Consider the following 22,860-nt stretch of genomic DNA (forward strand, 5'->3'; position numbering starts at 1 on the left):
AGGATATAAAATCAACATTAAAAAATCAGTAGCATTACTATACTTTAAAACTGAATTCTCTTAAGAATTGGAGAATGGGACTTCCCTGGTGGTCCAGTGGCTAACACTCCATACTCCCAATGCAGGAGGCCCAGGTTTGATCCCTAGTCAGGGAACTAGATTCCATATGCTGCAACTAAGAGTTCTCATGCCGCAACTAAGGATCCTGTATGCCGAAACTAAAGATTCCAAGTGCCGCAACTAAAGATTCCGCATGCTGCAACTAAAGACCCCGCATGCCGCAACTAAGACCTAGTGTAGCCAAAAAATAAATAAATATTTTTAAAAAAGGGAATTGGAGAATATTACCCCACTACAATAGCATTAAACAATAAAATATATAGGAATAAATTTAACCAAAGAAGTAAAAAAAAAAAATCCCTATACTGGAAACTACAAATCATTGATGAAAGAAACTGAAGACAAAAATATCCCACGATTATGGATTGGAAGAATTAATATTACAATGTCTATACTACCCAAAGCCACCTACAGATCCAATGCAATCCCTATCAAGATGTAATGGCATTTTTTATAGAAGTAGAAAAAACAATCCATAAGATTTGAAAGCTTGTTCCATAAACAAGCTTTATAAAAGCGTGTTCCATAAAATTTGTATGGAACCACAAAAGACCTCAAATAGTCAAAGCAATCCTAAAAAGAAGAACAAACCAGGAGGCATTACACTTCCTCATTTCAAACAATATTATAAGGTTATAGTAATCAAAGGGATCAAGATAGCAACGTGAGAGGACATGGAGCTCACTGCCCACCACAAACAAATCAAAAATATATCTACACGTAAACAATTTTCACTGAAAACTGAGTGGAAACTGGCAGAAGGACTGCTGTACAAACAAGGAGGTAGGAAAGATATATACATGATCAGGTATGAAGGGAAGAAAAGATGGGGTCAGGACCTGGTGCTCCTGGAAGGGGACTCAGAGGAAATGGAAGATTATAAGGGCAGACACCTGCCCTGGGAAGTGAGCAATTCAAGCCACAGATTAGGTGCCCCAGTCCTGGAGTGCTACATGGAGGAGATTAGATATTTTTCCAAAGAAAATATTGAATGGCCAACAGGTACATGAAAAGGTGCTCAACATCACTAATCGTCGGACTTCCCTGGTGGCGCAGTGGTTAAGAATCCGGCTGCCAATGCAGGGGACACAGGTTCGAGCCCTGGTCCAGGAAGATCCCACATGCCGTGGAGCAACTAAGCCCTGTACGCCACAACTACTGAGCCTGCACTCTAGAGCCCGCAAGCCACAACTACTGAGCTTGCATGCCACAACTACTGAAGCCTGTGTGCCTAGAGCCCATGCTCCGCAACAAGAGAAGCCACCGCAATGAGAAGCCCATGCACTGCAATGAAGATCCAACGCAGCCAAAAATAAATAAATAAATAAATAAATTTATCTTTAAAAAATCACTAATCGTCAAGAAAATGCAAATCAAACCCACAATGAGATATCACCTCACTCCTGTTAGAATGGCTGTCATCAAAAAGATACATCAAGCATATGGAAAAAAGGGAACCCTTGTGCACTATTGGTGGGAATGCAAACTAGAGCAGCCACTACGGAAAACAGTATGGAGGTTCCTCAAAAAAGTAAAAATAAAGCTACCATACAGTCCAGCAATTCCACTTCTGGGTATACATCCAAAGGAAATGAAGTCACTATTTGAAGAAATATCTGCATCCCCACGTTCACTGAAACATTATTTACAATAGCCAAGACGTGTCCACTGAAGAAAATGTGGTACACATATATAATGGAATGTTATTCAGCCATAAAAAAGAAGGAAATCCTATCATTTGTGACAGCATGGATGCACTTGAGGGCATTATGCTAAGTGAAATAGGTTAGACAGAAAAAGACAAATATCGTATGATCCCACTTATATGTAGAATCTAAAAAAACAAACAAATGAACTCACATAAAAAGAATCAGATTTGTGGTCACCAGAGGTGGTGGGTTTAAGAAGAGGGAATTGGTTGACGGTGGTGAAAAGGTCAAGTGTCCAGGTATAAAATAAACGAGGAAGTCTCAGTTTATAACTGGGGAAATATGTACATGATGACCATAGTTAACACTGCTGTATAGTACCTTTGGAAGTTGCTAAGAGATTAAATCCTACAAGTTGTCATCACAAGGAAAAAAAATTTCTTCTTCATAACTATATGAGATGGATGTTAACTTACTATAGTAATTTACAATATAAGTATGACAAGTCATTATGTGGTACAGTTTAAACTTATACAGTGTTGTATGTCAATTATTATCTCAATAAAACTGAAAAAAAAAATTAAAAAGCCAACTTCAAAACAATAGGAACGTTTCGTGGAGTTCTTACTCACCCTTGACCTACCCCCTTTCCAGTGCTGCAGCAATCTTAGTCTTGAGTAGCCAGAAGCCCAATTCCCAGTTTTGCCCTCAAACTAAAGGGAGAAAGAGCAAACCTGATTGCAAATTATTGTGTATTTCTGCTCTAACGTGTCTTAAGGATACCTAAAACACTGGTGTGGCAGAAAAAGCTGTGAGGCAGAATACAAATCCACAGACGTCTGGAGCAACAGACTGTGGGTAAAGATACATAACAGACCATTTAAGGCTATTTGGAAATACAGGACATTCAAAAGCTTCCACATATATGGAGGAATTTAAGAAAGCCACATGCAAGCCCAAGACACACGCTCAGAAAACTCCTGAGAAGACCTTAAACTTTTACCTCAGGCTAATCCCAAGATTAAGAGTATCCTAACTAAGTGATGAAGGAGTGTCCCAGCAAAGAGCAAATATGTAAAGACGGGGAGAGGTAGATGGTCTTTTTTGGGGTTTTTTCAGTGTTTTTTTGTTTGTTTCAGCTCCTGAGATTCATGGAATTCTCTGTCAAAAGATTAGCTGAACAAAAGCTATAGGAACAGAGTCTTCAGTGATCACACATGACAGTATACAGTCTTTGCAGAAATAGTTTGGAAAAGTCCCAAAACAAATGAACTACAATGGCCTTCAAAAAATTTTAAAAAGCAAACCCTGGAGAAGGCAAGGAGTCTAATTTCCAGAGTTACCACATCATAATAGAAAAACATTCAACTTTTAGCAAAAAAATCACAAGGCACAAAAAGAAACAAGAAAATGTGGCTCATTTAAAGTTGATAGAACCAACTCTGAGGAAACCTAGACATCAGACTTACTAGACAAAGACTTTAAAATAATCATCTTAAATATGCTGCAAGTAAATGGAAAACATGGACAAAGAACTAAAGGAAATCAGGCAAACAATATATAAACAAAGCTGAAATGAAAAATTCACTAGAGGGGTTCAACACCAGAGTTGTGAAGGGAGAAAAAAAGGACTGAACGCAGGACTATTAAAAATATCAACTCTTACAAACAGAAAAATATATATATATGAAGAAAAGTGAACAGAGCCTAAGAGACTTGTGGGTCACCATCAAGTCAGTCAACACACACATTTTTAGAATCTCAAAAGGAAAAGAGAAAGAAAAGGGCACAGACATTACTTGAAAAAACAATAGCCATAAGTTTCCCAAATTTGAGGGAAGACACAGATCTACAAATCTTGAAGTAGAATAAACTAAAGAGACCCACACCAACACACACCATAATCAAATTGGCCAAAGCCAAAGCAAGAATCTTGAAATCAGGAAAAGAGAAGCAATTCATAGTATAAAGGATCTGCAATAAGATCATCAGTCATTTTCTCATCAGAAACCTCAGAGGCCAAAAGGTAGTAAGATGATATATTTAAAGTGCTAAAAGAAAAAAAATTGCGAACCACGATTTCTATATTCAGCAATACTGTACTTCAAAAATGAGGGAGAAATTAAGATATTCCCAGACAAACAAAAGTTGAAGGAATTCATTACCACTAGACCCACAATACCAGAAATGCTAAGGAGAGTCCTTAATGTTGAAAGGACAGGATGCTGGACAGTAACTCAGTCATACTTGAGAAAAGATAAAGTTACCAGTAAGGGTAAATATATAAACCAATATTTAAAAAAAAAAACATTGTTGTCATTTTAGTTTGTAACTCCACTTCTTATTTTCTACAGAATTTAAAAGATGAACGCATAAAAAACAATTATAAATTAAAGATGTAATTTTTGACATCAGTAATATAAGGGGGGAAGAACTTTGTTAAGGGAGAAGTTTATGTATGCAACTGAAGCAAAGTTGCTATCAACTGAAATTAGTTACATTAGGATATTCTATATAATCCCATGGTAACTGCAAAAAAAAAAATCTAAAGAATATGCATGAAAGGAGGTTAAAAGGAAATCAAAACATGTCACTGCAAAAAATCAACTAAACACAAAAAAGGTAGGCAGTAATGGAGGAAAATGAGAGACAAAAGAGCTATAAAATAGATAGACACAAAACAAATAGCAATGTGACAAAATAAGTCTCCCCTTTTCAGTAATTATTTTTAAAGTAAATAGATTAAACTATCTAATCAAAAGGCAGATATGGGGGAGGTGATATCAACAGATGATGGACTAGGAAGCTCTAGGTCCTCATTCCCCAAAGAAATGCAAGTTAACATCAATATATGGGCCAGAATACCTTTATGAGAACACTACTAAATTGGAAAAACCCAGTTTTCCTCCTCCTGGGTAGGAAAAAACCCAGTCTTTCCCTCCTTTGTTTCTCTCTTGTGTGTCTTCTTTACCACTCGCACAGAACATTTCACTTCTGACACTTCTAGTGACCAAATTCGGGGTAGGGGGGTCCGCACAAGTAACGCTCTGCAACATCAGCTGGGTGTCCAACAATTCTGACACTAACTACCTGGAGACAGTGTCAGATCCCACAGGTTAAGGGCTCAGTACCACAAAACTGCTCCCCACATCAGATGCCAATTACAAGTAGTAGGTCCCCAGGTTACCCACAACTTCTGTCTGACTTGGCTACAAATCAGGGGTTCCCATGATCCCTTCCTTGGGTTCAATGAGTTTGCTAGAGCGGCTCACAGAACTCAGGGAAATGCTTTATGTTTACCAGTTTATTAAAGGATATGATAAAGGATATAGATGAACAGCCAGATGAAGAGATGCACAGGCAAAGGTATGGGGAAAGGGTGCAGAGCTTCCATGCCCTCTTCAGGCATGCCACTCTCGCAGCACCTCCATGTGTTCACCAATCTGGAAGCTCTCTGAATCTCGTACTTTTGGGATTTTTATGGAGGCTTCATCATGTAGGCATGATTTATCATTAATCCCGTTTTCAGCTCTCTCCTTTCTCAAGAGAACGGGAAGTGGGTGGGGCTGAAAATTCCAAGCTTCCAATCATGGCTTGGTCTTTCTGGTAACCAGCCCTCATCCAGGAGCCATCCAGGCACCCAACCAGAGTCACCTCATTAGAACAAAGGACACTCCTATCACGCAGGAAATTACAAGGGTTTCAGGAGCCCTGTGCCAGGAACCCAGGTCAACAACCAAATATTAGGACAAAAGATGCTCCTAGTGCTCTTATCAAATAGGAAATTACAAGGATTTCAGGAGCTCTGTTCCAGGAACTGGGGCAGAGATCAATATATATTTTCTATTATCTCATAGCCCACCCCCTGGGCTCTGGCCACAGACCCCTTACAGCAAAATGATACCCAAGTCAAAAGATACTGGCACATTACTAGAACCCCATGCAATCATTAATAATCATTCCAGTTCATCATTTTGTTGTATGAGGATGTCTCCCAGGGTTAGGCCACTCCTGTTTGAAGTCTTTCATTCGATCATATCAGGTTCCAAAAGGAGTGGTTTCAGCAAACAGATGGCTTCACTCTTTCAGACATCTGACATAATTGAGCTAAGAAACAATGTCATCTCTTGCTCTGAGCTCTTTTGAGGCACTAATGTAATACTGAATTTACCTTTTTACATAACACATTTATTCACTACTTACCCTTAGCTACTATTCCTCCTTCTCTTCACTTATACCCAAACTCTTCCATTTTTGGAAGGTTCATTAGATTCAACCATTGTGCTGGTCTAGGTTGCAGAAAGCAGTATTAGCCTAGCAAGTGCCTTCCCTCAGTCCACTCCCATTTAGAGAGGGTGAGGTTATGCAGGTACAGAACTAGTGGGCTATCTTTACCACCAAGCAATATAGCTACATTCAGTCTTGTCAGATGGGATGAAGGCACATTCTGCCCCATCAGGCCCTTAGGAATTAAAAATATAGTTATAGTTTCTTGCCTAGGAATCATTCTTGTTTTGGGGCACTTGTATTTGCAGCCCTGGTCACATGACCACTGCCATCAGGTAGGAAAAACAAAAAGTTGAGGTGATGTGAGGAAGAAAAAGAAAAAAAAAGAGAGAGAAAAAAAAACTATAGTTATTATACCAACATCCTTCTCCTTTGGCAAGAAGGTAAGTCATATCAGCATCCTTTGTCACCCCTACTTCCCTAGATCCACCAGAAAAATAGAGGAATCTATCCAGTGGGGACACTCTTCTAGTCCCACTCACGTTTTTTATGAGTAGACACTCATGAAGGTGTGTAAAGCCAGCCCTTCATGCCTTTATTTTCCTCCATTTTAGACAACCAATGCTTCAAATGACCATTCCAATTCTCTATCAAACTAGTAGTCAGAGGAGAATATTTCTGTGCCCATTGTTGGACACTACCGATTGTAAAATGTGCTCCTTGGTGTAAAGAAATGACAGTCAGCAACCCAAATTGGTGCAGTATCTTCTGTTCCAGTTCTTTCACAGTATTCTGAGCATTTTCATCTACCATTGGGCAGGCATAGCCCTGTCCAGAGTCAGTGTCTATTCCCAGTGTCAGGACCCATTTGTAGCCCCCCATGGCTACCAGCATTGTCTCACATGCCAGCCATGATCAGAGCCTTCCCACCAGGGAATCTACCATATAGCCATGTGCAATCTCTGTCTCTCTCGTTGACAGAGAGAACTTCTCTTACTGGCATTTTGTGCATGAGAGTACAAGAAGACTACGAGGAAATTCAACCCATCTTTACTTTACTGCAGTGACCCCTATGTCCATACATTTCATGGACCCAGGTGGCCATCTCAAGGGAGCACACAGGAGTATCTGCTTGCTAATTCCAATCACTTACTAAACCTGGAAAAGAGTTCTTCTGATGGGCACTGACATGTCCTACTTTAATGCACCCCTCAAATTTCCACAAGCCTGTGCCCCACAAGGGCATCCCTTTAATGGGCCAGGTTTCCATTGCCCTCCTGCCTGACCATATGGCCAGTCTATTGGCCAGCATCCATGAATCAATAAAAACCCAAACATAGGGGCTTACACCATTGTTCAATTCTTCCATCACTGTTAGGAAAACAGCATGCACGTCAGCCCACCAAGCTGATTTGTTTTACCTTCTTCAATCAGAGTGGTGGCCTTCCAAATAGGATGTTGTCCATTCACCTTCTAAATGCCATCCACAAACCAAGCAACTCTTTGTTGGTCAGTTGAGAGTTCTTTATAGGGCACTGTCCAAGTGACAAAAGAATCCAGCAACTCCTCACACAGTTATAGAGTCAGTCCTAGAGAAAAAGAAGCCCCCTACTCGTGAGTATCTCCTTGCACTCCCCAGGCAGCATCATCCTGTATAAACCATTTCTATTTTATTATGAAATCCTTCCAGGCACTGCCATCCCCATTAGAGTGATTCTCTGACATCATCCTACACATTGAGTATTTCAGGTTTTAAGATAATTTTATGTCCTTCAGTCATAGGGGTAGCTTCAATTAATAACGTCAAATGGCAAGATAGTAAATGCCCCTCAAATGGAAATTGTCTAGTATAAATTCCCAGTAGTGATAGCTGGGAGGCACTCACAGGCTTTTGTCATAAACCGCAGTCTAGGCTCCACACGGGCTATCACACAGAGAATTTGTCCCTACCAGCAATCCAACTTCTATTCCATGCTCCTTACTGGTTCCAATTTATCATGTCCGATTAATATTGCTCAAAGGGTAGAGTTACATGCCTTCTGTTTACAATATTAGGTAGGGGAAACATCCCCCAGATACAACGTCCATCCCCATAATACAATCAGAAAAAAGAGACGCAACCACTTCACATAAAGCCTGTTCAAACAACAATTCTACAAACTTCAATCTTAATTCTATCAACCCTAACTGTGGCCTCCATTAGGATCACATCAACAGGTTTTGTCTTACAATATTAAGTAGGGGAAGTGTTCCCCAGCCAAACACAATATTGATTCCCATAAAACATTCAGGTAAAGAAGACACAACTTCTTTACATAAAACTTGTTTAAACATTTCAACTTTCACAATCTTATTAACTCTTACACTTTTTTTTTTGGCTGTGCCACGCGGCTTGTGGGGATCGTAGTTCCCTGACCAGGGACTGAACCCAGGCCCTTGGCAGTGAAAGCACAAAGTCCTAACCACTTGACCGCCAGGGAATTCCCAACTCACACTTTTATACTCTCTAAATCTAACTGTAGCCTGTGTCAGGGCTTCACCAATAGGTCTTGGTACCACAGTTCGTAGGACTCCTGTATCAACCCCCTGACCATTTTACCCACTCACGTGCAAAAGGCTTTGGGTCCCTAGTAAGGGTTGAGCCAAGGTACCCTGGCCCTTTTGTCAACTGTCAACTTGATTAATCTGCCTGACCATTGCCCCAAGTGACTGCTGGCGAGGTTTCTCATTGTAGTCTCTGCCTTCTGGCTTTTTACTTCTCCAAACTGGGATAAATAGAGCAGACTTGTCTGGGACCCCTACATGCTGGGGGACCAGCAGGAGATCCCTTTGGCTAACACCCAGTCTTTGGTATTGCTGTATTAAAACCTTTGTTTTAACCCCATCAATGTCCATTTTATTCATCCCACTTGTTTTTGTTTTTTTTTTTAATTAACATATTTATTGGAGTATAATTGCTTTACAACGGTGTGTTAGTTTCTGCTTTATAACAAAGTGAATCAGCTATACATATACACATATCCCCGTATCTCTTCCCTCTTGCGCCTCCCTCCCTCCCACCCTCCCTATCCCACTCCTCTAGGTGGTCTTCATCCCACTTCTTAACAACCATCTAAAGATTTCCACCCTGCTGAGACAAGTCCTGTGACTCTCCCCTTTCTGTTTCACCTTTCTTTCACCCCATCAATATTTGCTTAATTCACCTTATTCCTTAATAACCATATAAAAATTTCCACCCTGCTAAGACCAGTCTCTTGATTCTTTCCCCTGATTTTTCTTGTTCTCTTGTCCCAGGAACGGGGGTCAGAGACCAATGGAAAACCAAAGCCAATAGAAAACCAAGAAGGGATTCCACTGAAAAGGGTAGGAAAAGTTCATGGCATTTTGCACACACATGCTTCTCCCCCACCTCAGTGTAGTTAGGTGCAACCAGGAGAAAACCTAGTTCTGGTTTGCCTGGGGTCTGCCTGAGGGACAAATTTCTGTCTCACCAGACTTGGAGCACTGACAGGTATGTTGGCATAGTTTGGAAGACACTGAAAATGTAGGCAGGTGCCACAGCACAGTAGCTGCAGAGATTCTGCAGTTCAGCAGGCAGATGTCTGGGAGAGCAAGAAATTACAAGCTCCGAGAAGAAATAAGGACAAGCAGTGTAGAGAAATTGAGACAGTTAAAAAGTACATACACAAGTCCAGAGAAGATACATCACTAGAAAAGGATGGGGAGGTCCCAAACTTCCAGGTGGGCTGATTGGTGAAGGTATTCTGCTAAACGAAGCCAGTCCATTAAGACCGGGACAGGAAATTGTTTTGTCAAATGGCCAAATCTCAGCAACAGATTACAAAGTATACAAAGAAACAAGGAAACATGGCCCAATCAAAGGAACAAAATAAAACTCCAGACTGGACCCTAAAGAAAAACAGATTGCTGAATTTCTTAATGAAAAATTCAAAACTACTTCTTAAAGATATTCAATTAGCTATAAGAAAACACAGATATACAACTAAACAAAATCAGGAAATGCATGAACAAAATGAGAATATCAACAAAGAGATAGAAACTATAAAAAAGAACCAAACAGAATTCTAGAACTGAAAAATATAATAACTGAGCCAACCTTACCCTGATACTAGAGCCAGACAAAAACACTAGAAGAAAATTAAAGACCAATAGCCTTGATAAATATGAACACAAAAATCCTCAATAAAATACTAGCAAACTGAATTCAAAAGCACATTGAAAGGATTATACACAACAAAGTAGGATTTCTGGAATGCAAGAATAGTTCAACATGTAAAAATCATGTAAAATAAAACATGTTCATATTAATTGATGCAGAAAATGCATTTAACAAGATTCAACACTGTTTCATGATAAACACACTTAATAAACTAGGAATAGAAGGAAACCATCTCAACATAACAAAGGCTATATATGAAAAAATATCACAACTAACATCATATGAAATAGTGAAATACTGAAAACGTTTCCTCTACCAACAGGATCGAGATAAGGATGCCCACTCTGGCCATTCTACTCAACATAATACCAGAAGTCCTAGCCAGAACCTTTGGGTAAGAAAAATAAATAAATAAATAAAAGGCATCCAAATTGGAAATGAAGAAATAGCATTACCTGTTTGCAGATGACATGATCTTATATGTAGAAATCCCTAAAGATTTTTTAAAAACCTGTTAGAACTAATAAACAAGTTCAGCAAAGTTGTAGGAATCAAAATCAACACACTAAAATCTATTCATTTTAGTTGCATTTCTATACACTAACAATGAACAATATGAAGTGGAAATTAAGTAAACAATTGCATTTACCACAGCATTGAAAAGAATAAAATATTTAGGAACAATCCTAACCAAAAAGGTGAAAGAGTTGTAAACTGACAAAAAAAATTAATGAAAGCACTTTAAAAAAACACCAAGGGCTTCCCTGGTGGCGCAGTGGTTGAGAATCTGCCTGCTAATGCAGGGGACACGGGTTCGAGCCCTGGTCTGGGAAGATCCCACATGCCGCGGAGCAGCTGGGCCCGTGAGCCACAACTACTGAGCCTGCGCGTCTGGAGCCTGTGCTCCGCAACAAGAGAGGCCACGATAGTGAGAGGCCCGCGCACCGCGATGAGGAGTGGCCCCCGCTTGCCGCAACTGGAGAAAGCCCTAGCACAGAAACGAAGACCCAACATAGCAATCAATCAGTCAATCAATAAATCTTTAAAAAAAAAAAAAAAAAAACACCAAAAAATGTAAAGACATCTCAGGTTCATAGACTGGAAGACTTAATGTTGACAGTATGTCAATACTACCCAAAGTAATATACAGATTCAGTGCAATCTCTATCAAAATCCCAATGGCATTTTTGGCACAAATAGAAAGAGCCACCTAAAAATTCACATGTTATATCAAGGAACTCCAATGGCCAAAACAATTTTGAAAAAGAACAAAGTTGGAAGACTTACACGTCCTCATTTCAATACATATTACAAAGCTACAGAAATCAAAACAGTATGGTACTGGCATTAAAGACAGACATATAGATCAATGAATCAGAATAGAGAGCCAGAAATAAACCATCATGTATACAGCCAGGTAATTTTCAAAAAGGGTGCTAAGACCACTCAGTAGGGAAAGGACAGTCCCTAACAAATGGTGTTGGAAAAACTGGATATCGTGCACAAGGATAAAGTTGAACACTTACCTTGCATCATATACAAAAATTAACTCAAAACATACCAAAGACCTAAATGTAAGAGGTAAAATAATAAAACGCTTAGAAAAAAACATAGGGGAAAAGATTCATGACATTGGATTTGGCAATGATTTCTTGAATATGACACCAAAAGCAGAGGCAACAAAAGCTAACACAGACAAATGGGACTACATCAAACTTAAAACTTCATCAAAGGATATAATCAACAAAGTAGAGAGGCAATACATGGAATGGGAGAAAATATTTGCAAATTATATCTTACAAGGAGTTAATATCTAGAATATATAAAGAACTCCTAGATCTTAATAACAACAAAAAAAGTAACCCAACTAAAAAGTGGACAAAAAACATGAACAGTCATTTCTCTAAAGATATACAAATGGCCAATAAGCATATAAAAAGATGCTCAACATCACTAATCACTAGGGAAATGCAAACCAATACCATAATGATTTATCACCTCATACCCATTAGGATGACCACTATCAAAAAAAAAAAAAACAGAAAATAACCAATGTTGGTAAGGATGTGGAGAAATTGGAACCCTTGTGCACTGCTAATGGGAACATAAAATGGTGCAGCCACTATGTAAAACAGTATGATGGTACCTCAAAAAATTAAAAACAGAACTACCATATGATCCAGCAATACCACTTCTGAGCATTTAACCAAAAGAATTGAAAGCAGGGTCTCAAAGAGACACCCAGGTTCATAGCAGCACTATTCACAATAGCCAAGAGGTGAAAGCAACTCACATGTCCACCTACAGATGAATGGATAAAGAAGATGTGGTATGTATCTACAATAGAACATTATTCAGCCTTAAAAGGAAGGAAATCTTGTCACATGTTACAACATGGATGTAACGAGAACATTATGCTAAGTGAAATAATCCACTCACAAAAAGACAAATACTGTATGATTCCACTTACATGAGGTATCTAAAGTATTTAAATTCATAGAAACAGAAAGTAGGATGGTGGTTACCAGGAGTGGGTGGAGGGGAAAATGGGAAGTTGATGTTTAATGGGTATAGTCTCAGTTTTGTTAGATAAAAATGTCCTGGAGATTAGCTGCACAACAATGTGAATATACTTAACACTACTGAAATGTACACTTAAAAGTGGTTAAGATGGTAAATTTTATTTCATGTGTTTTTTACAATTAAAAATAACAAATAAAATTTAAAGCAAGCATTATCAGAGAAAATGAGGGTAACTTTACAGGGAAAAAAGGTGGGACTCATCAGAAAGATATAATAATTTTAAACTTTATGCATCTAACAATATAACTTCAAAATACAGTAAAAATTAATAGAATTATAGAAATTGACAAATATATCGTAACAGTAAGAGATTTCAACACACCTCTTTCAGTAACTGATGGTCAAACAGACAAAATTACTGAGACTTGAACAACAGAACTGACATGTTTGACCTATCCTACGTAAACGGAGACAGGGAATGACATTAGCAAGGTGGTGGAATAGGAATGCATCTCCCTAAACAAACAATGATTTGGCAGGCAACCACAGACAAAAGTGCCTTTGTGAAAGCCTTGGGATCCAGATAGGAGGTTGCAAAACCCCAGTGAACCCCAAGACCAAGGAGAGCTGCTCTAAAAAGGCAGGCCCACACCCTGGTGGCAAGCTCACATGGTTCTGCCAGCAAACTGAAAGCAGCCCCAACTCCCTACAGACTCAGCTCCAGGCCTGCCTGGTCACGGTCCTGTAACCAACTGACAAGGGACCCAGGAGGAATCATGCATCCATATACCCCTGGTAACAGGCCTACCATCCTTGGACCAGACTACAGATCCTGAAGCAGCCCTGTGACCTGGCTCTAGCCCTGCTCTCAGTCCTGCTCACCCAGGGATCCAGCAACACCCATCTGTGCCCCTGGCAGCAGGCCTGCCAACCTTAGTGCCAGCTGTGGGTCCTGCAGTGGCACTGAGACTTGGCTTCAGCACTGCTCCAGTGTGGTCCTAGAGGCAGTCCTGCCCACCTGGGGATCTGGCAGGAACCAACAAACCAGCAAAAAGCATTTAACCATAAAGAAAATGATTGATAAATTCTACTACATTTAAATTAAGAACTTTTCAGTCCATCAGAACAAACTCAAAAATGGGAGAAGTTATCTGCAACAAATATAAGGGATTAGCATCTAGGAGGTAAGAATAATCTAGGATATATAAAGAAATCCCAGACACAATTAAGAAAAACACAAATAACACAACAGGAAAATGGGTAAAATGATATCAGGAGGCACTTCTCAAAGGAAATACAAAAAGAAGACAGACATGAAAAGATGCTCAGTCTCATTACTGTTCAGGAAATGAAATTAAAACCACAATCAGATATCATTTCACAGACACCAAGTTGGCAAAAATTTTAAAGGCAGAGATTATCAAGTGTTGAAAAGGACAATGAATAATGCAAGAGGCCACATACTGCTGAAAGGAGTGTAAACAGTATGCTAGTATCTACTAAAGTTGAACATGCACAAACCCACCCACCCAGCAGTCCACCCCAGGTATTTACCCTAGAGCAGGGGTTCTCAGCCTCAACACTCACATTAGGGGTCGGACAATTCTTTGATGTGTGGGAGAGCAGGAGGAGATGGGAAGGCTGTCCTGTGCATTGTAGTATGTTTAGCAGTGTGCCTGGCCTCTACCCACTAGAGACAGGATCACACCACCTCCCAGTTATAACAACCAAAAGTGTCTCCCTTTCTTCCCTTACCCCTATCTCACCTCGCCTCCCTCACCCCTGTTTGAGAACTACTTCATCTGTGCGCCAGGAGACCAGGACAAGAATGTCCACTGCAGCATTGTTTATTTAGAGTAGCAAAAACTAGAGACAGCCCAAACGGCCATCAACAGAATGGATGCAGTGCAATACCACAGGAAAAGTGAGTGAAGAACTTTAGCCACACACACGACTGAATGGATCTCAAATAAAAGACAATAAGCAAAAAAAAAAAAGAAAAAGAAAACTTGCTACATGATTTCATTTTATAAGGATCAAAAAGTTAAACAAAACTAAAATATTATCTGGAGACACATACACATTGTAAAACTATAAAGAAAAGCAAGGAAATGATTAAGAGGAACTTCAGAATAGTAGTTACCTCTGAAGAGAAAAGATGCAATTGGGGCAGACATACAGGGGGTTTCTAAGGTTTTGACAAGGTTCTATTTCTTAAACTGAGTGGAGTGTTCAAAGTTCTTTCATGACTCTTTAAACTGTTGCTATGCATCTTATATGTTTTTGAATGCATATTTTGCACACTTATACATGCACTCACAAAGGCACAGGGACACTCCCACACACCTGAGCAAATATGATCAAGCTGACCCACTCAATGTCCTTTGAGAAGACCACTGTCTGCAGTGACACGGAAGTGGCAGGCAGAAGGCATTCATTTGTGGTGTTCCAGAGCACATATATCTTTTGGAGTTAGAGGAAGAAAATTAGAATACAGTCATCTCCGCACTCAACAGTCTGTGTCTCTCATGAAGAATCTCCTTATAGAATCCTCATAAAATCATTTACCTAAATTTTCTCAAAGCCCAGCTAGTCTGCATCCCAGCTTGCCAACCCAGTGCCTCTGATCACCCATGTCCTCCTCTGGTCCACCTGACAGTGCACTTAACTTCCTCTACAGCTTGTGAGAAGAGCTCACTGCCCAACCAGACCACAAGCTCCAGGCATCAAGGAAGTGAGTCCCCACAGGCATTCAATGAATCTGTGTATGTAACCACAACCTCTACAGGGCTCCTGCCTCCCTTCTCTTCTGACCTTCCTTGGCACTCACACAGGCTGGCTGCAGATGCCAGGTGTCTGAGGTATGGGAGAAAGACTTTGGTCCTGCAACTCCCCAACCTCCAATTCACACGTATGCAGTCTGGTAAGAATATGGACTATGGAGCCAACAGGGGCGAGCTGTGTGACCGTGGGCAAATCACTTACCTTCTCTATGCCCTCATCTCCTCACCCACAAAACGGGATCTGCACGGTACCAACCCCTGTAGGGTGTTATGAGGACGAGAGTTAATGCCTGTGAAGCACACACAACAGGCCTGGCTCTACAAGTGGTAGCTATTTTTTCAGATCCACAACACTTCACCTGCAATTCTCAAAAGTCAAAAATGTTGTGAAAACTGAACATTATTTCAAAATTTGGGCAACAAACTGCCTGGCAGCAAAACCTGAAAATATCTGAGGCTCTTTATAATACCTATTTCTACTACTTACTATAGATATTGATAGATATTGCTACAGAAATCCTATGTTTGATTAAGGAGTGCTTCAGTGTGACTTTGATAAAATTCAAACATTCTGACTTTTCCCCATGTCTGGTTGGGTTTGGGTCAGAGAGTATGACCTGTGTTATCATTTCAGTCACACCACTCCCAGCAGCTCATCTCATCACCTTTTCCTCTGCTGTACCCTAGGCTGACCCTTATCCACTCACCAACATTCAGTGACAGCCCCCAACCAGTCATTCCCACACCAGCCCATCTTCATAGCCTAGGGAGAACTTCCCGAGGTCACAATCCCACGAGCCCTGGAAATAGGTCAAGGCCCCTAACAGCTGGATCCCCAGCCTTCTCCCACCTAGGCTCAGGCCAACTCATGTCCTGCAACCTCCTTCTTCCAAGGTGAGGCTTCCTCTATCACAGATTTCACCTCAATTACAACACATGACCCCACCACATGCCCTCTGATGGCAGGGCAGGTGCAGAATTTATTCACCTCTCTATCCCCAGAAGCCAACACAGCTCCTGGCATGCAACAGGCACCCAATAAATACTTGCTGAACTGAACAACTTGTGCTGCTGAGAAAATGGCCATACTGCAGGGCATCCTCCTCACCCTGTAGCAGGGCTTCATCTTCATCTTCACTTTCTGGCTTTAAGACAGCTATTTAAAAAAGTACTAGGAACTCTTAATATTTGATTGACCCTAACCAAAATGCATTCCCAAAGATTCTCTGAAACTCTGCATAGGAAATGTCTATCAGTGGAGACCCAATTGATACGGTGGACTAGATGTGGGTGACTTGGAGCTGTGTTTTGTGCATATTGGGATGGAAATGCTTTTGAGATAACCCAGCAAAGTAGCGATAGGCCACAGTCCCTGTGGGTCTGAGACAGAGAAATGGCCTGGGCTGAAGTGATAATCAAGTGAGTTTTCCGAGGATTTATGGAATGCTCAAAGCCACAAGAATCCTTGAAGCCACAAGAATCCTTGAAGCCACAAGAGATCATGCAAGGGAGGAAGCCCACACTGAAAGAGAAGCTGGCCAAGGAGGGCATCTGCAGAGATCTGAGGGAGGAGGTTGACTTGAGAGGTAGGAGGAGAACTAGGAGAGGCTGAGCAGCCAAGGGCCGGATGGGTCAAGGCACAGAGGGGGACCACCTATGCCAAAGCTGCCCGAAGGCTCAGCTGTACGTTCTCAACTGGCCCTGGCATCCAAGAAGAAAAGCCTCTTTGATTTGAGATCTGGTGGTCCCAAGGGCCACTCTGAAGGATCTTGGAGGTAAGGGGGCTTCTACTGTTTAAAATACAAATTTTTCCAATGAGACACGACAACTAAATGCATCTAAATCCTGACTTGGATCCTATACCACAAAAAGGAAATGGACAAGAAGAGCAAAAATAATCTGAATAAGGCCTGTAGATGTTAGGTGTCCTGGTTTTGCTAACTCTTCTGTTAAATAAGATGTTAACATTTGGGGAACCTAGGTGACTAGAATGTGGGAATTCTTTGTACTAGTTTTAAAACGTTTTTCAAATTCTTAAGTTACTTCAAAAAAATTTTTTTTAATAAGACATTTTATAAACGTAAATGCCTCAAAGCTAAGCCAGGTGTACCACAGCTCAGGAATGGCCTTTGTGAAACGGGGCCCTCCTCCTTCTTCTCCTACCCATCTCAATACCAAACAAAAAGGGGGGAAAAGGGGAAAACAAAGACCCTATGCAACGTCGGCGACCCCAGAAGCAGGCAGAAACTATAAATGCCAGAAAGACCCTGCACCCAGCGCGTCCCCGCGCGGAGCCGCCCCTCCCCCTAAGGGGCGTGGCGTGGGAGCCGCACCCCACCCACCCCGCCCACAGATGTCCACCCACGCCGCCCCCAATCTGCCCCGCGTCAGCCTGACCCAGCCCCAGCTCCGCCCACAGTCCGTCCGGCCTCCAGCCCGGACCCGCCCCCGATTCCGCCCAAGGGTCCTAGCCACTCTTCCCTTAGTACATCCTGTGTTTAGCAGGCCCCGGTCCCGCCCATAGCCCGGCCTCGCCCAAAGTCTCCCGCCCCCAAGCCCGCTCCGCCCCAGCTGAGTCCGCCCCGGTCCCAGCCCAGCCTCCCCGTCCCGCAGCGAGAGCGCCCCCGTGCGGCCCTTTGAGCTGCGCGCCCGGAGGTCCATTGTCCCTGTCCCGGTCCCACCTACCCGTCGTCCGCCCGCGGCAGCGAGGGCCAACGCCTCGGGCACCGTTGAGAAAACGCAACGCCAGGGCGCGCCGCTCCCACATCCAAGAGGGGCCCAGTCGGCGGTGCAAGCGGGGCGACGCCTACCTGCGCCGAACGGACCGGAGCCTCGTGGGTTCCCGCCAGATACCACGGGCAACGCGGAGCCCAGAGCGCCGCTGCCCCGCCGGCGTCGGGCGTCGCGGCCGCGCAACGTCCGGCACGAGAGCGCTCGGTTCGCCTCGGCCCGCCTTCTGCTCTCCGCCCAGGACACGCCCCCGCCCAGGACACGCCCCCGATTCGAGCGACCATCGAGACATTGGGGCCTCCGCGGCGCCTAGAGGGGACGCAGAAGTGCCTCTGAGGCAGGGCCCAGGACGGCAGAAATGTCTTCCGCCCCTTTTGCAGCCCCTTCTTGTCCTGTCCACTTGCATGCTAGCCTAGGCACTTTCCTCGCTATTACTCACGAGGGCACGAAGTCTTTTTTCTTTCTAGGTCGGTGGTTCTCCAATGTAGTTCCAGACCAATGGCAGCTTCACTTGGGAACTTGATAGAAATGCAAGTCCTGGGGCTCCACCCCAGACCTACCGAATCAGAAACTCCGAGGCCAGGCCCAACAATCTGCGTTACCGGACCAACCTCACACCCTGGACTTTTGGTCTGGATAATTCCTTGTTGTGGGGCCCTGTCCCATGTATTGCAGGTAGGATCACCTGATAAAATATAGGGCGCCAAGTTAAATTTGAATTTCAGATAAAAATATACCCTAAAATTAATCTTGGAGTTATGTATTTCATCTGGCGACCCTACCCACAGGTACTTTTATTTGCTAAAGCTGGCAGCCGTGATTTTAGGATTTTGAGCATCCCTCGCCTCTACCCACTAGGTGCCAGTAGCACACCACACCCCTGCTCCACCAGTTACAACAACTAAAATTGTCTGCAGACAAGGTATCTTGCGCGCGGCCGGGGTGGGGGGGGGGCGAAATTGGGGCGGGGGAATACCCCTTCCAGCCTGGGCCACTCCCATCGCCTCCCCATACACACACTTTGACACTCTGCTGCATAAAGTATATAGGAAGTGACTTTACAGAAAAGGGTGCCTTGGCCTCCAAGGGTTTTTCTAAACACAAAAATCCTTGGGACCAAACTGTGCTAAACATTCAAGAAGAGGGCCACGTAGCGAAGGTTTTGTGTTTGCTTCTCCACCCTGGCACTTCTCATAAGGGTTTTGGTCACTGTAAAGTGTAAACCACCTGGGTCAGAAAAATAAGTTATCATGCCCATTTGTGAGAGTCTGGAGCCAAGGGCACACTCAAGTTTGTCATTCCTTTTTCCACAAATACGTATTGATGCCATGCAGACCAGATACAGCAGAGAACAAAAAGTTCTTGTTCTCATGGGACTCACTTTTTAATAGAGGAGGCACTCAAGAAACAAATAGTATCAAAAGGTGATAGGTGCTGTGAAGAAAAATGAAGCAAGCTAAGGGGGTAGAAGATGAGCTCTGGGAGGGTGGGGTGCTATTTTAGGTAACATAAATGCAGTGTTTCCTACCTTCCTTTGTTCCCCAGAACCTATATCCCATTCATTCATTCATTCAACAAGCATCTACTGGATGCCCACTCTGTGACAGTCACTGCTTACATTCCAGTGAGAGAAACAGACAATAAACAAACAAGTGAAATATATGGTATGCCCAGTGGAAAGTTCTATGGAGAAAAAAAAAAAAAAATCAGGGAAGGGGAATGTTTAAATAGTGTGGTCATGGAAGGTCTCCCTGAAAAAATTATATTTGAGGGAAAAGCCAAAAGATATGAAGAATAAGCCATGCAGAATTCAAGGAGGAAAATACTTGAAACAGGGAGAAAGGCATGTTCAAAGGCCCTGAGGTGGGAGCAAGCCCAGCACTTTGGAGGAACAGCATGGCTGGTGCTGAGTGAACAAGGAGAGTCAAAACAGTGAAGTTGGAGAGGTGATAAATCATGTGCCAGGTATGTGGCCAGCCTCTGTGTGTGCTTGGGGCTCTAGCAGAGGAGGAATGCAGTCTGATGAAGCCTTTGTAAGTGCCCTTTGAGGTGAAGCAAAGAGCCAGACAGGAGGCTATTATAGTGGTTCAGACCAGATATGATGGTGACTTGGACCAAGGTGCAAATAATGGAGGCAGAGAGAAGTAGTAGGATCCTGGATATATTTTGAAGGTAGAGACACAATAGGGCTTGCTCATAGATTGGATGTAGAACATGAGAGAAAGGAGGCAGGGAAGACTCAAGGGTTTTGGCCTTCAGAAGTAGAAGAATAGCGTTGCCATTGACTGACAAGTGAAAGATGGCAGAAGGAGCAGGTTTGGTGGGAGGTAAGGAGTTTGGTGTTACATGCATATGGAATCCTCACTCTTTTGGGACCTTGTTTAGCAAATTAGTGGAGGTTACTGACTGGCTTGTCTTTTCTAGATGAAGAAATACCTATCCAGCTCATACCCACCTTTGTCTTAATTAATGGTTAGGATCCTGACCTAAGCCATTTTCTCCTTGGTGACTTGGACCAAGGAGAAAATGCGCAGTAAAAATCTGAGATTTTGCTTGGATGACTGGATTGTTCCACTCAGAATTTAGGTTCCTCACTCCCATATGAATACTGGGAATATTCACAACCCCTAGCTGATTCATAGAGTTTAACCTGGGGAGGGATTACACTGAGCCTTCCCCCTCCATTCTAGCTCCCCAATTCCTTCCTCCTCAGATAATAGAAAGGGTGTATGAAAGGACTTCACTATTCATACAGCAATACGTGTGCTGAAGACTGTGGCGCTTCATTCATGAATGACCTCAAATAGAGGATGGAGGAATCTGAGAATAAGAAGCAAACACTCTTCCAGAATAAACAGCATACAAACCACCAGAAATATCAGGTCCCTATTTTGGGCTATTAGGATCATAGAGATTTGGGGAAGGGGGAATCTAAGATATGGGGAGAAATAAGTATAGAACAAAAACAGTGAAAAAGATAGTCATGAAAAGATGGACTGAAGGTGGAGAAAAGAGGGAAGAGGAGAGTGATGGAGTAGTGGGTGACAGTGTCCTCCAGGCGAGCCCATCTAGTGGCTCAGGTGCTGTCTCCTTGACTGGTGTTACCTTAAAACAATAAAACAGCCAAATATTTTACCTGCAAAATGGGTTTATTTGGGAGCAGCAAAGAACTGCAATTTGGGACATGCAATCATGGCGAACCACCTGCAAGTCCTGTAAAGCAAAGGAGAAGAAACTGTTTTATAGAGGAGAAGGGAAAGTTGGGAGGGGCTGTTACAAACAAAATGTCCACTGAAGTATGGTGGTTTTTCATTGTCTGAGTTGTGACAACTTCACATTGGCTGTGCTGTTGCCAAGCAAGGAGAAAAATCTTTCTTTCTCATGCTGGCAGTGGTAAAGTAGGGTCATTTCCAGCCAGAGATGCAAAGTATGTGTCTCTTCCTACTAAGATTCGTATTGACTCAGTGGTACATGTGTGGAGCTCCCCCTTGTGGCCTCTCAACTCTAATACAGTAAAGTTCCCTTTCATTAATTTTCACACTGGACTGCCTTCTTGGAGTATATTGAAGGAGTTTTTTTTTGTTTTAATAAAGAAACCGTTTCTTTACTTGTGGTATTGGAGGTTTTAATCAACCTTGTAGTGAGTTGAATGGTGCCCCCTCAAAAGATATGTCCACCCAGAACCTCAGAATATGACCTTATTTGGAATAAGAGTCTTTGCAGATGTAGTAAAGGTAAAGTGAAATCATCATGGATTAAGGTGGACCTTAAATCCAATGATGAATGTCTTTGGTGTTTTTTGGCTTGTGGCTGCATCTGTCCAATCTCTGTCTCTTCTTCACATGTGTCTTTTTTTTTTTTTTTTTTTTTGCCACACACACAGCATGCAAGATGTTAGTTCCCCAACCAGGGATTGAACCTGCGTGCCCCCTGCAGTGCAAGCACGGAGTCTTAATCACTGGACCCCCCAGGGAAGTCCCTTCACATGTGTCTTTGTGTGTCTTCTGCTTTTCTGTCTCCTATAAGGACATCCATCATCCCACCTCTGTGTTTTAAGCTGTTGCTCATAGTATTATGGCAAAAAGAAAAAAAAAAAATGTGTTCTATGAGTCGTTTAGGTTTAGGGCTCAGCATAATGGGGTCTTAGTTTTCATGTATTTAAAAATGTTAAAGTCAGTTTTGTAGCTTATTTTTATTTCAGCTGGAGCTTTTTTATGGCTTTGGGTAAAATTTAACTCTATTTCTTGTTTCTCTTAAACACACTTTATGCCAAATTTTGTTGAGTTCATCATATGCCCACAGTGACTAGCATGAAATTTACCAACTCTTATATATGCTGCTGAGTATAACTCAAACTTTCATTTATTGCTTAATTCTTATTATGGCTGAGACCCATGAAGGTGAATTGAGCAAGGAATAATGAGATACATAAACAGTGTGCCCCATGCCTGCTCCTTTCAGCTCTTTATAATCTAGAGAGCATTCTCCCTGCAATGTGGATGCTAGCACGTGTAATTTTACCAAAAATTAATTAAAAAATCAAGGCCAAGTCTACATGTTTACAGAGGTTTGCAGACCCCATTTAGACATTTTCAGTGCCTTGCTTGAAAATAAGCTACATTAATAATTTTTTAAAGTTGAAATTTTT

General features: G+C 42.2%; 1 protein-coding gene across 5 annotated transcripts in view; it reads right to left on the bottom strand.

The window, feature by feature from the left end:
• Positions 1–18,420, bottom strand: part of PGBD2 (piggyBac transposable element derived 2) — a 29,616-nt gene extending 11,196 nt beyond the window's left edge. For 2 of the 5 annotated variants that reach the window (XM_068534687.1, XM_068534683.1), the window contains exons 1-2: positions 18,168–18,420; positions 7,418–7,585 (exon numbers count right to left, since the gene is read on the bottom strand). The gene's annotated coding sequence lies outside the window, so the exon portion shown is untranslated. Of the gene's footprint in view, positions 1–7,417; positions 7,586–15,045; positions 15,094–18,167 lie in introns of those variants that run through there. The other 3 variants (XM_068534685.1, XM_068534684.1, XM_068534686.1) reach the window with 3 other exon arrangements.
• Between the last annotated feature and the right edge of the window lie 4,440 nt (positions 18,421–22,860).

Source organism: Eschrichtius robustus, chromosome 2, assembly GCF_028021215.1.
Source record: "Eschrichtius robustus isolate mEscRob2 chromosome 2, mEscRob2.pri, whole genome shotgun sequence".
In the NCBI taxonomy this organism is placed as follows: domain Eukaryota; kingdom Metazoa; phylum Chordata; class Mammalia; order Artiodactyla; family Eschrichtiidae; genus Eschrichtius; species Eschrichtius robustus.